Source organism: Mustela putorius, unplaced genomic scaffold, assembly GCF_011764305.1.
Source record: "Mustela putorius furo isolate JIRA1106 unplaced genomic scaffold, ASM1176430v1.1 tig00000166_pilon_pilon_pilon, whole genome shotgun sequence".
NCBI lineage: Eukaryota > Metazoa > Chordata > Mammalia > Carnivora > Mustelidae > Mustela > Mustela putorius.
The window spans coordinates 3,578,767-3,595,729 of NW_025421301.1; the positions used below are offsets into that span (position 1 = coordinate 3,578,767).

The following is a 16,963-nucleotide window of genomic DNA, read 5'->3' on the forward strand; positions in this document are numbered from 1 at the left end:
TTGCGGCGCCCGCTAACCAGTCCAATTTCTCGAGAGGGTGGTACGCTGAGGCCGCCCGGCACTGCAAAACCCCGGGCCCCGAGCCGGCAAATCTGTTCTAGGCTGACTTGGCCCGGAGCGGGCGGCAGTCTCGCTTCCCACTGCAGCAGTTAGTTTGAATTCTGGCGCCACTCCCGCGCCACGTAGAGCCAGGCTCGACAGCGACCGCACGCCGCGCGCAGCGGGCGCGCACCGGGGCCTGGGCGAGCGTGCGGCGAGCGGGCGACGCGCGCACCACGCCCCGGAACGAGCCTCCGAAAGAAAAGAGGCGCCGCGCGCGCTCCCGCTCTCCTCCTTCAGGAAACGGCCACGCCCCGTCCTCTCCCACGTCCAATAGATGCGAGGGGGCGTGGCGACCTCTGTCTGACTCAGGAGAGGCTATAAAGGGAACTGCTGGAGACGCCGCTCGGTCTTTTACGTCTGGACTTGGGAAGTGTGGTTTAGGTTGTGGGTGAGTGGGCCTCGCGGGCGAGTACCTGGCGGGCGAAGTTGGCGCGGGCTGAGGTTAGCTGCAGCTCTTTGAGATTTTAGACCTTTGATCTTGGGGTGCTCTGGGTTCGAAAGTTGCACGTGGGAAACACGCAGCCAGACCGCCACGTGTCCTGCGTGATGGTGGCGGCGGCGGCGGCGGCAGGCTTCGAGTTCAGGCGTGCGGAGGCTGGTGCTGATAGCCACGAGCGCTGCGCGCGGCCTTCTTAAGGGCGGACGCCCGGCTGGTGGAACCTGGGCGGCGGCGGCGGAAGAACAACCCTATTCCCAGGATTTGGGGCAGAGACTTAGTTTTACTTTGGGAATATGAGGCCTTTACTACTAAGACGATTGTTTTTCTTTCTCGTCGCAGATCAAAAAGATCGTTTGAAAATGGGCGGTCCCCGACCTTGTCTGAGATTGAGCTGTACTGTGCCCAGATGGCGCTGTGTGCAAACCAGATTGGTGAAAGAGGCAGGGATCTGGCATTCTGTGAAAACGCTTAATCTTCAAAATAATTGGTCCGCTGCGGGAACGGTGGGCTCTCTGTGGTGTAAAGGAGCTGTTACCGGGAGATAATGAGGTAAGGACGATTTGAGAGCTTAGTTTTTAAACTGAAGAAGTAAACCTGTTGATACACAGGAAAAGATGTATCCTTGAAGTTTTCTTAATTTCTTGATAGGTGCAGGGGGAAATTCCAAAACAAATATCCAAGAGAATATTTGCTAGGAAATGACCTGATTGGAACCTGACGATCTTAACCCAGGTATGTGTTGGGCTAGTCCTTGAATTCAGTATGTTTAATCCATAATGTAGATAAAGTGAAGAAATTTTTTTGTTCTCGAACAGCATCCTGGAGATTGATGAACAATAATGGAGCTGTAAATGTCACAGAGGAGCAACCTTGCTTGTAAGGTGTGTGGTTTACAAAATCTGCTACACTACTTCTAGTACAGTACTTCCCATTTAACATTTCCTATGGATTATGGTCTAATCAGTGATGAAACCTATCCCGAAGCTGACTACCTGAAGAGAAGCATGTACGGATTCGGCTTCTGAGATAAGACCAATAAGTTTTGTTGTCTGGGTTTTATAAATGAGAAGGTTCTGTTAGGTCATAAAACTTGTAGGGAGAAAACTGCTACCTCACAATGATGGACAGTGTGTTTTATTGTGGGTTTTTTTTTTTTTCTTTGCCAACAGTGAGGTGTCGCTGTCTGCTCATGGAAAGACGCCAGTTTGCAGTAACCTTCCTAAGGCATAACTCATTTCTGTGAGTGGAGATTTTTTATTTAATAGTTGGTCAGTATTTTGTCCTTGGTCTTAATCTGTGATGATCTTATCCCGAACCTGAATATCTGTTGAGAAAACTTAATACGGATCTGGCTTCTGAGATAGACCATTGTGAGGACAAAGTTTTTTTTTTTTTTTTTTTTTTTTTGTTTGTTTTTAAGAATTCTTTTGCTCTTCTGATGTTAATAGTCTTGTAAATCTCAAATGTTTTTCCTTTTCTAGGGCAAATGCCACCAGATTTACTTGTATGAAAAACATAAGGAAAAGCTCTTCATTTTTACTGGCATGGAAAGAAAACCTACAAATCAAGACCATATATTCATTTTTATTTCTGTAAACAAATAATCAAATCGAATGTATCCATAAGAATTTAGCTTCTTACTTTTGTCACACTGCCCTAGCCACAACCTGTTAGTCAGATTGCTTTGTAGATCTAGTTCTATTTTAAATACAGGAATGTGTAGAAAACTAATTTTTATGGTGAAGTCTTTTTTTTTTTTTTTCTCCAGTTAACCAGACTTGTAATCAGATCACTCTGAATGCTTTGCCTTTGGTCACCTGCTGAATTTAAAGTATGTGGATGTAATTAAAGTGGAGTGAAAATCGGAGTATTGTGGGAAAATCCTTGGGGTTTTTTTGGCGAAATGACTTGGTTTGGCAGTATCACTGAATAAGTACAAATCATATTGGCTTTTTGTGTGGTACTAAGTATTCCTGGGCTAATGGTGAGCAAAATGGAGAGACTGCCTGTTAGGGGAGAGAAAAATACCAGGTATCAAAATGATCAGTGATTACTGGTCCTAATGCAATTGTATTTTGAAAGGATGCTCAAGATGGGAAATGTAGAATGCTGAAAATGAAGAGAGCACAGTGTAACAATTAGGGGTAATGGAGGAAGATAAGGGAGTTTAAAGTAGTCAAACATTGCACAGAATGTAGACTGTAATAACATCTGATCTAAGCAAGATGGGCCCCATGCATGATCATTTTCCATAAATAGCTGTATACGTAAGTTGTTCTTTTTTTTATTTATTATTTTTTTTTTAAGATTTTATTTATTTATCAGAGAGAGAGGGAAGAGAGCGAGCACAGGCAGACAGAATGGCAGGCAGAGGGAGAAGCAGGCTCCCTGCTGAGCAAGGAGCCCGATGTGGGACTGGATCCCAGGACGCTGGGATCATGACCTGAGCCGAAGGCAGCTGCTTAACCAACTGAGCCACCCAGGCGTCCCAGTAAGTTGTTCTTAAGCCCATACTTCTGTGTCAGTCAAAATAATAGAATTTTTGTCAGCTTATAATGAGCTGTATTTTTTCCCAAAATATTTTCCTGGCTTTTAGTGAAAATTCAGTTTTGGACCCATGTAGCTCAGAAGAGGCTCATGAGATTTGACAAGCATGTTGGGTTATTGGTCAGGCACAGAGTGGATTTGCTCACGTATTAAAATGGTGTACAGAATACACATAGGAAATAGTTTATTGCAGCCAAACTAGAATAGAAGGTATTTATGCCACCACGTAGAGATCAAGTATTCTGAGTCCCTACACACTATTAAATTATAGGTTCAATGAATTACAAGTTGTCTGCAGGAAATACAAACCAGTCTTTTTGATAGGAAGTGTGAGGTGTCTAAACTGAGAGTAGGGTGTGGTCCCTTTAATGAGGCCTTAAGACTTGAAATCCAGCAATGGGAAAGGCCATTTGGCATAATGGATTACACATGGTATCTTGATGTTACCAGAAGGAATTGGGAAAGCTGTGTGGATTTAAGACTACTTAGAAACTTTTGAAGATCAGTGGTATAATGTATATGATGTGGAGTGATTTGGCAAAATACTAACTACTGAAGTTGTAATTTCTCAATGCTATTCCTAAATTAAAGAGGCTTTGGATTAGTGACCTTGTTGCCTTTTTTCAAAAAACAAATGTGCCTACATTTGTTTTTAATCATCCAAGATCTCAAGTACCTGGATACCTTAGCTACCTAGTTGGCACTGGTTTGCATGCTAAATGTTAGGTGTACATATCATTCATTATTGAAGTAGATGATAGAAGCGAGGTCTGCACAAACTTTTCAGGGACGTGTCTGCCCTTTTGTCAAAGCTGGCACACAGGACTTGAAAACAAGTTGTGAAATTTGCCTTAGGAGCACTCTGACCTCTTTTCCTGCAGTTATTGCTCCCTTCTCAGTTTTTTCTGGTAATGTCACATTTCTTCAGTTGGTAGACTTCGAATCAAGTTAATGTGTTTATGTATTGTACTGTACTGGGCTCTAATGAGGTCAGAAGTAAAACACTTGCTGTGTCCTCTGTTGATAGTGGTACAAAGTGACAAAAGGCACTGTGAGAGAGATATTTAATATCTGAGGCAAGTGAACAGTGGATTTGAATCAAAACCAACCCAGAGGAATATAAATCTTTACATATAAACACTTGATGTAAAGATTGTATGCCCCAGGACCTGAGAGTGATGAATTGGGAATTTGGGTATCAATTGGGTGGTCAGATACGGAACAAATAATGTGGAAGATAAGGCTGAAGTGTTTGGGGGCAACTGTAATGCTATGGTCATTTGATTTACCTAAAACTTGACTTTTTTTTTTCAGCGGGAAGACATAGAGTAGAAAATCACATAATTTAGTCCATTTGATTCTGCAGAGTCCACACTTGAACAAATAAGGACCAAAAAGGTACAATTTAGTGAAATTAAGCTTGGAACTTTAACATATAATTAATATCAGCTTCCATTAAAATGGAAAACAACTACTAGATTTGGATGATGTTTTTCATTCACACAATGGAGGTTTTGACTGTTAGAGTCTACTAGCCTTATCCTTTGGGAATGTTAACACACCAGGTAATACCTTTATATTAACAAGTAGGTAAATACTAGTTACAAACAGGGTCCTTAAGTTACCTGGATAAGGGACTTAACCTTTCTGAGCATATGTGCAACTTAATAGAGAACTTAATGGAGACTTAAAGACCTCAGGAATAAAGGAATATGGCTATAATAGACTGAGATCTGCATGGTTAGTACTGATTTCAGATTTTGAATGAGCAGTCTACGTGTGTGGCTTTAGCCAATAGGAATTATTTTCTATGCTTTCCATCATGCTTCCAGGTTATCTTCAAATATGGTAGGCTCAGACCTGCCATTTGGTGCTTTCTAAAACTAGTTCTGTTGCCAGAAATATAATATCCAGTACACCTGGCTGCCCAATCAAGTATCCTCTGAAATGATTATGCACCTTATAAATCCATATTGTTTGCTTAACCCGTAGGAAATCTCGTGCTCGGGCTCAGATTTTTAACACCACTTGGCCAGTTAGAATCTTTAGTTGAATTCCACCCTGCTAGGATAGTCTGCCTATCTTTTGCTAGTGCTTCCTCCCTGGGGATGAGACCCTCTTTCCCATGTTTCCTCCCAAAAGCTTGATTCAGGATACTCAGAGCATGGTATTTAGTATTCATAATTGCCTAACTGAATATTGCCACTGCCTCTAGTCTCACTCCACCTCACTGAATCTATGTATTTGGATATGTACAGAGATCAGATCAAAGCACAAGTTTGCCATGCAGTTCTGGAAGCTTTGTGGACCATCTTAGGGTGGAGGAGAGGGTGTCTTTACAAAATGAAAACCAGACTAATCTGTCTCATTCTCACAAATCCTGACCTCTTCCCTTTACTAGTAACACATCACTAAAGTCCTGGCATGCCATGTGGCTGAGTTATAACAGGAAATAAGGATTTAATCACAAAATCCCAAATTGAGTATAGTATAATCTAACCTATTTGGGAACTTTAGCTTAGTTTATGCTTACTCGGTTGGTTCTAGTTCTTTTCAAGAGTGTTAATAATCGAAAAAGCATTTAAGAATACTCAATATTTATCATTTGAATAAAATAAGATTTAAAATACAGTGCATTACTTTAATGAGGTCAGTTAACTTTTGACCTACCTACCATTGCCTCCTAACTATTGATACAACAAATTGTACAGTTTTAAATACACAGTTTGGCAAGTTTTTCCATTGATATACATCCATGAAATAATTACCACAATCAAAATAATGACCATCCATTTCTCAAAAGTATTGTCTTGCAGAGGCTTGATTTTGAACATGTTAGATTTGAGATGGAATCTAATATCCAAATGAAATTTTGAGTTAGGTAGAGAAGTTTGGAGCTCAAGGAAGAGATCTGAGCTGGAGAAATAAAATTGGAGTCATCAGCATGTGGATGGTATATTTAAAGCCATAAGATTAGATGAGATCACCAAGGAGTGAATATAAAGAGAAACGAAGTGGTCCAAGAGTTGAGTCCTGGAGCATTCCAAGAGTAGGGAATTGCAGGATTAGTTAAAATTTTGGAGGTTATTCTGTGCCAAGGGATAAAAATTGGGAAATAGGAATCTGTTAAGTGCAACTGCCATATCCGGAACAGAAACGAGATGAAAAGTAAAGGAGTTCTGAATGGAAAGCAAGGATGAAAACTAGCAAATAATTGCTTGGGCTATAGGGCTGGAGATAGCCTTGATTTAATGCAGAGCCTTAGCATGGAAATTGAATGAGTTAGTATCTGAGAACAGCTTGGTAAAGTTCCAGGAAAGAATGAGATAAGGAATCTAGGAAGTATGCTAGGGTGTTCATCAGACAGTATCTATTTAGAGACGTGGAGTTAGCTACAGACAGGTTTTATGTGCGAAAGTGCCTGCTGAGGCTGAAAACTACCAATTTTAATAGCGTAATTCTTACTCTTCTATGGGGCTTATCTGCCTGGGAGAAGAAAGCAGATCAGTGAATTAATCCAAAATTAGGAGTAAACTGGCCAGGAGGAGCAAAACAATGACAAGCTAACGGCACTGAGGATATAGATAAAACTTAAAATTATTAACCTTGAGATCCAGGCTGAATAGGGGGAAAAAAGTGAGGGTCCTATGTAAGACAAAGATCAGACATACCATGGAAAGATGCCGATGAAAACTAGGTAAAATAAGGTCCTCTCCACTAAAACTACAAAATGACCCATAGCATGTTGTATTCTGATAATTGGTTTATCGCTTTCTGGCCCTAGAATGTGAAGTCTTTACAAGAAGAATCTGTACCCTTTAATCTCTTAAATTCTAAGACAATGTAATGGCTCCTATAAAAAATAATCTAAGTAGAATTCAGTTTGTATATTTAGGGCAATTATGATGTGATTTAACTTCTCCAAAAGGGCTAAAAGAAAATGAGAAAAGTTAGATGATGTTAAGGACAAATATATGTATCCCCCAAAATTAATATGTTGAAGCCCTAACCACCTAGGGTAGCTATATTTGGAGAAAGAGCCTCTAAAGAAGTAAGAGAGTTTAAATAAGCTCGTAAGGGGAAGGCTCTGATCCAGGAGGAATACTGTCCTTATTAAAAAACAAAAATAAGAAAAAAAAAAAACACCAGAGAGCTCATTCTCTCCCTCTCCCCAGCACATCCACAAAGAGGTCACATGAGCACATAATGCGATAGTGACCACCCACAAGCCAAGATGGAGGCCTCAGAATGTTGGACCTACAGCCTCCAGAACTGTGAGAAAACTTCAGTTCTATTGTTTAAGCCATCCAGTCTGTGGTATTTTGTTATGGTAACTCTAACAGACTAAGAAGCAAAGGATAAATGGCCACTGCTATAATTTTGGGAGTTTATATTTAGCTAAAGAATTATGAGTAATAGCTATGAAAAAAGCCCATGCAATATAATCTCTCTGGTTTTATACATTTTCCCTTTAGGTTTCTATTTACTAAATCTACAATACGCTTTTTTTATTGAATATTAACAAACAAAGCTGTTTCTCCACTTGGTTCATCAAGTTCAGTTTTTTGAGAAATAGATACTTTTTCAATAAAAATTATCACTAAAGAGGGATGCCTGGCTGGCTCGGTTGGTAGAGCTTGCAACTCTTAATCTTGGGGTCATGAGTTCAAGCTCATGGGCATAGAGCTCCCTTAAAAAATAAATGCTATCAGAAAAACCAGAGATTGAACAGAAACACTTTCAGATAGAAAGTGAATGTTGTCTGAAGTCCTGTGTTTCACAGGAAAAACTTTTTGACATAAGTGAGATTACTTATTTCATAATCACTTCATGTAACAAAAAATGGTTTGGGATTACTAAATATTTCACAGTCTAAAATTTTGTTTTTTCAAAATATTGTTAAAATGTCTCTGCTGTGTAGAACAATCTATACATTCAGTGCAATCCCTATCAAAATACCATCTTTTTTCACAGAACTGGAACAGATAATCCTAAAATTTGTATGGAACTGAAAAAACCCCAAATAGCCAAAGAAATGTTGAAAAAGAAAACCAAAGCTGGTGAGATCACAAACCTGGACTTCAAGCTCTGTTACAAAGCTGTGATCATCAAAACAGTATGGTACTGGCACAAAAACAGACACATACATCATTGGAACAGAATAGAGTACCCAGAAATGGACCGTCAACTCTGTGGTCAACTAATCTTTGACAAAACAAAAGAATATCCAATAGATAAAAAGGCAGTCTCTTCAAAAAATGGTGTTGGGAAAATTGGACAGCCACATGCAGGAGAATGAAACTGGATAATTTCCTTATACCATACACAAAAAAATAGACTCAAAATGGATGAAAGACCTAAATGTGAGAGAGGAATCCATCAAAATCCTAGAGGAGAACACAGCAATCTCTTGTAACTTTGGCCACAGCAACTTCTTGCTAGACACGTTTTCAAAGGCAAGGGAAACAAAGGCAAACATGAACTATTGGGACGTAAATAAAGCTTTTTGCACAGAAAAGGAAACAGTCAACAAAACCAAAAGACAACAGAAAAGAATGGGAGAAGATAATTTGCAAATGTCTTACCAGATAAAGGCTAGTATCCAAAATCTATAAAGGACTTACCAAACTCAACACCCAGAGAACAAATAGTTCAATCAAGAAATGGGCAGAAGACACGAACAGATATTTCTCCAATGAAGACATACATACAGCCAACAGACACATGAAAAAATGTTCCACATCTCTTGGCATCAGGGAAATACAAATCAAAACCACAATGAGATATCACCTCATACCAGTCAGAATGGCTAAAATTAACAAGTCAGGAAATGACAGATGTTGGCAAGGATGCGAAGAAAGGGGAACCCTCCTACACTGTTGGCGGGAATGCAAGCTGGTGCAGCCACTCTGGAAAACAGCATAAAGTTTCCTCAGAAAGTTAAAAATGGAACTACTCTATGACCCAGCAATTGCACTATTGGGTGTTTACCCCAATACAAAGGTAGTGATCAAAGGGGCACCTGCAATTGCTGTTTATAGCAGCAATGTCCACAATAGCCAAATTATGGCAAGAGCCCAGATGTACATTGATAGATGAATGGATAAGAAGATACTGTTTGTATGTGTGTATGGAACATACATATATATGGAACACTACTCAGCCATCAAAAAAATGAAATCTTGGCGATTTGCAGTAACATTGGTAGAACTAGAGGGTATTATGCTAAATGAAATAAGTCAGAGAAAGAGAATTAACATGATCTCAGTGATGTGTGGTATTTAAGAAATGAAACATGGGCGCCTGGGTGGCTCAGTGAGTTAAAGCCTCTGCCTTCGGCTCAGGTCATGATCCCAGGGTCCTGGGATCAAGCCCCACATTGGGCTCTTTGCTCGGCAGGGAGCCTGCTTCCTCCTCTCTCTCTCTGCCTGCTTCTCTGCCTACTTGTGATCTCAGGCTGTCAAATAAATAAAGTCTAAAAAAAAAAAAAGAAAAAACAGAGGATCATCGGGGAGAAGAAAAAATAAAATAAGATGAATTCAGAGAGGGAGACAAACCATGGGAGAGTCTTAATCATAGAAAACAAACAGGGTTGCTGGGGTGCGGGGATGGGGTAACTGGGTGATGGGCATTAAGGAAGGTACGTGATGTAATGATCACTGCGTATTACAAGACTCGTGAATCACTGACCTCTACCTCTGAAACTAATAATACATTAAATGTTTATTAATTGAATTGACATTTAAGCTTAAAATCTTTAAAAATAACCCCCCCAAAAATAAAATCTCTTTTTTCTCTATGAACATTAGGATTGCAGTAAGTTTTAAAACTTATTTTTTGTAACTGACAGGTCATACCTATCATAATTTTGTTCCCTATTTAATGGAAAACCGTATAAAACAATGACACTTTCACTTCTTTTAATTTTTCATAGTACTTTGACATATATCATCTAGGTTTCTCTTAGAGAAACCCTGGAAGGTAGATAAAAGAGGCATTATTTGGTATTCATATGTTTTATATGTGATAAACTAAGATTGAAATATTTAAAATATAGGCTGTTTAAGGTCTAGATCACTAGAAGGAATGATTTCATCATCTGTATTTTGCACATAAAAATACTGTTGTTGTTTGTTTTTTTTTTATTTTAGGTGGGACATTTAAGGAAAACACTGACAGACTAGGAGGCATCCAAAGAAAGAAGACCAAGGCTCTGTAAACAATTCATTCGGGACAGCATTTTAAGGACTTGGAAATATTTAACCTGAAGAAATGAATTTCAAGGAAAAATATGGCGAATTTTAGATATTTGAAAGTACATCAGGTGGAATAATAGTATATTAATAATAATCCCATGTGGTAGGTACTGTTATTAAGCCATTTTACAGATGAGGTAGTTGAACCTTAGAAAAGTAACCTAGTGAAAATCACAAAGGAAGTGGAGGAATTGGCATTTAAAATCTGGTAATCTAAGTCCAAAGATGCTGTTCTTACCCTGCTAAATACCTCCCCCAAAGGAGTAGTTAACTTAAGTGTTTCTCTAGAAAGCACAAAGGAGATTAATGAAATAAATAAAAAGAGGCAAAGTGAACCTAAAAATGAAGCTCCTTATATGAGAATATACAGCCTCCAAATCATAGTCTATCCATATGAGTTGGAGAAAGGAAGCTGGCCCTAATCAGCTTTAAAGACTCTTTCAAGTCTAAGTCCAGATTCTTCACTTGCCCAAGGTAACCCAACTAGTTAATGACCAAAATGACAACCAACATCCTCTGTCCCTTTCTCAGTCCAGTGTTCAGTCCACTAAATACAGTGCCCCAGTTTTTCCCCCCAGAGGTAATGTAAATTTCCTCAAAATTCACTAATCTGTGAAAATGGGTAAAATCACATTAAATTATACCTGTTCACTGCCCTTCTGTTGACACACAACCTCTAGCCCCTACAAAATTCCTTCAGAGAGGTTCTGGAGTCCCCATTAGAGTATCTCACATATATTCACAAATAGGCCTCCTGATGCCCTTTCTGATATTCTGCCTATTACTATGACCCTTCCATTGGGTACCCCCACATAACCAGTGCTTCCCACAAAGCATCAAGGTCTCCTTTCTTGCTAATATTCATAGTTCAGAGGGGTATTGTGCTCTCATATCCTCCTCTTGGTACTATGCCTCATAAAAGAGAAATCTGTGCAGTTCCTATTGTCAGCCTTTTGTCATAGACATTTTTCCATGAAGGGAACCTGGCTGGCTTGGTCTGTAGAGCATGCAACTCTTGATCTCCTTGGGGCCATGAACTTAAGCCCCATGTTCAGAGTAGAGTATAGTTAATAAAATAAAAAATAAAAATGTATCATACATGTTTTCCCATAGCACTGAGACCTGGTACCTGTAGTCAGACTTGGGTTTAGTACTTTCTTATCCTTCTCCTCTGCCCAATGTCGGATCTCTTCCTAGCAGACTCCTACCTTGCAATTCAACCTAAGATCCAGGAAGGCTTAGCCTCATTAGTCCAGACAAATCTGAATCTCAGATTAGGCTTATCCTTGCTATGTCAACAGTAGCCTGAAATCCACTTTTTTTTTTAAGGTTTTTATTTATTATTTTTTTAAAGTAAACTCTCTACTCAACGTGGGACTCGGATTTACAGTCCTGAGATCAACAGTCACACACTCCACCAACTGAGCCAGCCAGATGCCCCAAGTAACTTTAATCAACTACTTTTATACAAAAATGTTGCTAATAGTTAATAATTTACCTACATTTGAAGAACATGGATATTAAGCATATTAAACTTCTCTGGAGCAATAGTGAGGTGTATTCTTTAGGGCACATCTCAATTCTCATCTTGTAGTTATATTACTGTTGGAGACTATCAGCTTATATTGCATTTCTTTTTCAAAAATGAATGCACAGGGAGCCTGGGTGGCTTCGTAGGTTAAGCATCTAACTCAACTTCAGCTCCGGTCATGATCTCAGGGTTGTGAGATCAAGCCTGTGTTAGGCTAGCATGGAGCCTGCTTAGGAGTCTCTCTTTCCTTCTTACTCTGCCCCTTCTCCCACCTTGCTTCTCTTTCAATATCTCTCTCAAAAAAAAAAAAAAAAGAATACACAAACATTGCTCAAAGCCAGAAATGTCAGACTGGTGTTGAGATTCATGCACTTGTCGCTACATTCTACATACCTGGATATAGCTCAGTTTCTTGAGGGATGTTGTTTGCTTTAAATTGTATCTGTTCCTCTGAGATTGAACTTGATAGGTTAGGCATGTGATGATTCAGAAACATGCTAAAATTTATCCATTTGTTCATTGAGTAAGTAAGTAGGGAATAGCTAACATGTACAGGTACTGTTTGTCCTAAGCACTAAAAATATAGCAGTAAACCAAACAACCAAAATCCCTGCCCTTGTGGAGCTTGTATTTTAGGAGGAGGGGAGGAATACTAAATAAATAGATACATTATAAAGTATATGAGAAAATGAGAAACGATATGAAAAAAATAGAACACAAGACATTGGGAGTGGGTTTGGGGAGGGAAATAGTGTTGTGATTTTTAATATAGTTGACAGAATAGGCTTCCATGAGATTAAGCAAAGACATATAGGAGATGAGGGATTGAGCTATGCACATACCTGGGAAAAGCACATTCCCATGGCAGCAGCCCAAAGACTGAAACAAGCGTGGTAAAGAATAGAAGAAACAGGCCATGCAAATCATGTAGGGCCTTATGGGTCATTAAAAGGATTTTGTTCTGAGTAAAATGGGAAGCACTGCAAAAAACAACAACAAAAACCACACACAGAGAAAACTAGAAGTGTGATTCATATGCATCAAAACTTGTGAACCCTGCCCCCTAGGGCCCCGATTGTGGTCTCTGCCATCTACCATTGAAAGAAAACAGGGCTTATTGAATAAATGACTGATTACAGATCTTAAGGCAAGAAATATACAAGATGCACCTTGTGCACCTTGTTAGAGCAGAGAGCAAGAAAGCTACCAAAGACTGCTAGGATTGTGTTAAAAGAACTCAGTAGCCAACCTGGAGCATCTCCTACCACACAAAGATGTAAATTTAGACTATTACCAAGGATAAGAACTACAATAGTTTGACATACATAAAATTTGTTCAAATCTGTGAATTCAAAATGATACCTAAACAAAACAAAACTGATTTTGATGCTCTTTGAGGATGTTGGTGAACCAACTCATCAGTTTCAGAACTGGCAAATACACCAATTGTAGTAACAGATAATCAAATAAAAGATAAGTTTCTCTTTATTGCTGTATCCTATTTAATAACTGAAAAGATTAACATAATTAGAATGCCATCATTTTGCAAACACCTAACAAATTAATGTATTTAAGCAATGATCATTAATGGCCGCTACCATTAAGAAAAAGAGTGTAAGTAGTTGATTGGAAGTTCTGGGATCATGTCAACAACATACAGATACTTTACGATCCACTCTCCACAGGAAGTATGCTTTAAATAATTTTTCCATTAAATGTGATATATTTACCCTAAGATATTAGCACTCTCCATTCTTTGCAATAATGTCACACATCAGCAAGATGTCTGATCAGTCTCCCCAGAAAGAGTTCCTTGAATGAGTCTACAGTTGTTATTTTTTTTTTAAGATTTTTTTTTATTTGACAGACAGGAAGAGAGGGAACATAAGCAAGGCTAGTGGGAGAAAGAAAAGCAGGTTGCCTGCTGAGCAGGGAGCCCAATGCTGGCTCCATCCCAGGATCCTGGGATCATGACCTGAGCCGAAGGCAGATGCTTAAGGACTGAGCCAACCAGGTCCCCCTCCTAGAATAAATCGAACAAAATTCTAGAAAACTAATTATTAACATGAATAGCATAGCATGAGATTTATCACTTCAGCTTCAGCTACATCTTGGAGAGATGTGTTATTGTTTTTGTTATTGTTTTGTTATTATTGTTTTATTATTATTAATTGTTATTAGTTAGCAATTAATACTTAATGTTATTAATTATTGTTTTTTATTATTGTTATTAATTAACAATTAATTAATAATTGTTATTGTTTTGTTATTATTGTTTTATTATTGTTTGTTGCCCATGTTATTATTGTCTACCTTAATAAACAGCCATATCTCACATGTATCTCAGAAGGTAAAATATGCTCAATACCATATTAATGTTTATTCTAGATTTATAGTTCATAGATGATTCATATTTCAGTGCCCCAAATTTCTTCATTCTTCTTAATATAGAATACATACAACCTCTTAATCCAATGATATCCAAATATAAGAAACTGTCTCCTATGCAATTTCCTGTTTGCCATTTATTGGGAATTTAAATTATTTATCAATTTTTCACTCACATAAAGAATGATCTGCAGTGGGGCGCCTGGGTGGCTAAGTGGGTTAAGCCTCTGCCTTCCGCTCGGGTCATGATCCCAGGGTCCTAGGATCGAGCCTCGAATCTGGCTCTCTGCTCAGCAGGGAGCATGCTTCCCCCTCTCTCTCTGCCTGCCTCTCTGCCTACTTGTGATCTCTCTCTGTCAAATAAATAAATAAAAAATTTAAAAAAAAAAAAAAAGAATGATCTGCAGAGCATAAACTTCCAAAGTAAGTAAAATATACATTTTCAACTTTAGGCATGTAAATATATCTCTTTTTCTAAAGGCTATATTTTCATTTTTCTTATTCAACTATTAAAACTTATAAAAAGAAAAAAATTATAAAAAGATATCTTATAAAAATGTAAAAAGAAGGAAGATATTAAAAGTAAAATTAAAATAACTCATAATTCCACAAGTTAAAAATAACCACTATAAAAAATGTTTTATTTCTGTATGCAGATATAAATTTTAGTAAAAATTTGAATATACTGTCCATGGTTTATTATCCCAATTTTTTTACTTAATATTCTTTTTTTTTAAGATTTTATTTATTTATTTGACAGAAAGATCACAAGTAGGCACAGAGGCAGGCTGAGAGAGAGGAGGAAGCTCTCTGCTCAGCACCTGATGCAGGGCTCGATCCCAGGATCCTGAGATCATGACCTGAGCCTAAGGCAGAGCTTAATGCACTGAGCCACCCAGGGGCTGCTTTGCTTAATATTCTATGATGACAATCTTCAATGCCTATAGAAATTCTTCTACGTGTTCTCATCAACATCCAGAACATTTCATTTTTTTAAAGATTTTTATTGATTTAAAATCCAATGCTCTCTGAAATTTTCAAAGAAGCAAGATTTTAAGAGAGAAGAGCAGGAGGTTCTCAATCTAACTTCCAAAGACAAGAACCACCTTGATAATCTTAGGTATCCATTTTATCCCAACAACAACAGTTACATGGGGTGTCTGGGTGGCTCAGTCGTTGGGTGTCTACCTTCAGTTTAGGTCATGATTCCAGGGTCCTGGGAGGAGCCTTCCTCAGCGGGAGCCTGCATATCCCTCTCCCTGTGCCCCTCCCCCCCTGCTTGGGCACACTCTCTCTCCCAAATAAATAGAAATCTAAAAAAAAAAGAAAAAAAGATTTTATTAATTTATTTGAAAGAGGGAGAGCGAGAGAGAACACAAGCCAGGGGAAATGCAGAGGGAGAAACAGAGTCCCACTGAGCAGTGAGCATGATGTGGGCCTCTATCCCAGGACCCTGGGATCATGACCTGCTCCAGGAAGACGCTTAACCAACTGAACCATCCAGGCACTCCAGAATATTTCATTTTTACGGATATTCAATAACTAACCAATTCCCTAGGTAAGACTGAAAGTTTTTATTGCTCTGAATTTTGTCATGATGACCAATTTTATAGCAATAAATATTCCAAATGATAATGCTACACTGGTTATCCTTGGGTGGTGGGTTTATATTACCGTCCATGAATTTTTAAAAAGAATTTATTTATTTATTTGACAGAGAGCGAGCATAAGGGGAAGGAGCAGCAAATGGAGAGGGAGAAGTAGCCTCTCCCCTGAGTAGGGAGTCAGATGTGGGGCTCAGTCCTGAGGCTCCAGGATCATGACCTGAGCTGAAGGCAGACACTTAACCAACTGAGCCACCCAGGCATCGTCTGGGTGAATTAAAATGCTTCTGGTAATGTATCTTCTCACATCCATTTGCCTTTCTAGTCCATACTGCATCCCAACTGGTACCCTCTCTCCCAGTCTTTTCCCCTGCCCAGTCTATAGGAGTAAGAAACCACCTAACACACTTAACCATGTACATCCTTCCAGCTCCTTGCCTTAAGTAAAATCTACTCCTTCCTTGAGGACACCACTTCCTTTTGCATCCTCTTTTTTTTTTTTTTTTTTTTTTTTTTTTTTAAGGAATCTCCACACCCAACATGGGGCTCAAATTCAGGACCGCAAAATTAAAGGCCAAATGCTTTACCACCTGAGCCAGCTAGGTGCCTCCCTTTGCAGGCTTCTTAAGCTATTTCCCTCAGATGAGAAAGTCGAGGCCAGTATCTTCCTTGCATCCTACTGCCACTTCTTGACAATTATTCTTTCATCTTTATGTACAACCCTTGATTTAAAAAAAAAAAAAAAGAAAGATTTTACTGATTTCGGCGGTGCCAGGGGTGGTGGGGGAGAGGGAGAAAGAGTCCTAAGCAAACTCTGCACTAAGCAAGAAGCCCAAGGCGGGGATGGACCCCAGGACCATGAGATCACGACCTGAGCCCAAACCAAGTCGGTTGCTCAACCAACTGTGCCACCCTGGCGCCCCTCCTTCCCTGATTTTTTCATGTTCATTCCACCTGACTTGCCACCCTTTGAACTGCCTTAAGGCAGTTCTTTTCCAACTGTCTAATTAATGCCTTTTTACTAATTTTGAAGAGTTCAGGACCAGGTTTCCTGTGCTATTCTTCATCATCCATTTCCAGTGTCCACACATCAATG

At 39.1% G+C, this 16,963-nt stretch overlaps 1 long non-coding RNA gene and 2 other non-coding genes across 6 annotated transcripts; all 3 read left to right on the top strand.

Moving 5' to 3' along the window:
* Positions 1-389: 389 nt before the first annotated feature.
* LOC123390937 lies at positions 390-12,052 on the top strand. 4 transcript variants are annotated; one of them, XR_006605525.1, is made up of 7 exons: positions 390-490; positions 881-1,090; positions 1,190-1,273; positions 1,357-1,422; positions 1,711-1,780; positions 2,023-4,486; positions 10,240-12,052. It is a non-coding gene; the product is annotated as an uncharacterized LOC123390937 (long non-coding RNA). The 4 variants fall into 4 exon arrangements; XR_006605527.1 differs by having other exon boundaries at positions 440-543; positions 1,170-1,273; XR_006605524.1 differs by having other exon boundaries at positions 440-543.
* Positions 1,500-1,569, top strand: LOC123390947. Its single transcript, XR_006605542.1, has one exon. It is a non-coding gene; the product is annotated as a small nucleolar RNA SNORD50 (small nucleolar RNA).
* Positions 1,833-1,903, top strand: LOC123390946. The gene has a single exon (XR_006605541.1). It is a non-coding gene; the product is annotated as a small nucleolar RNA SNORD50 (small nucleolar RNA).
* Positions 12,053-16,963: the final 4,911 nt, after the last annotated feature.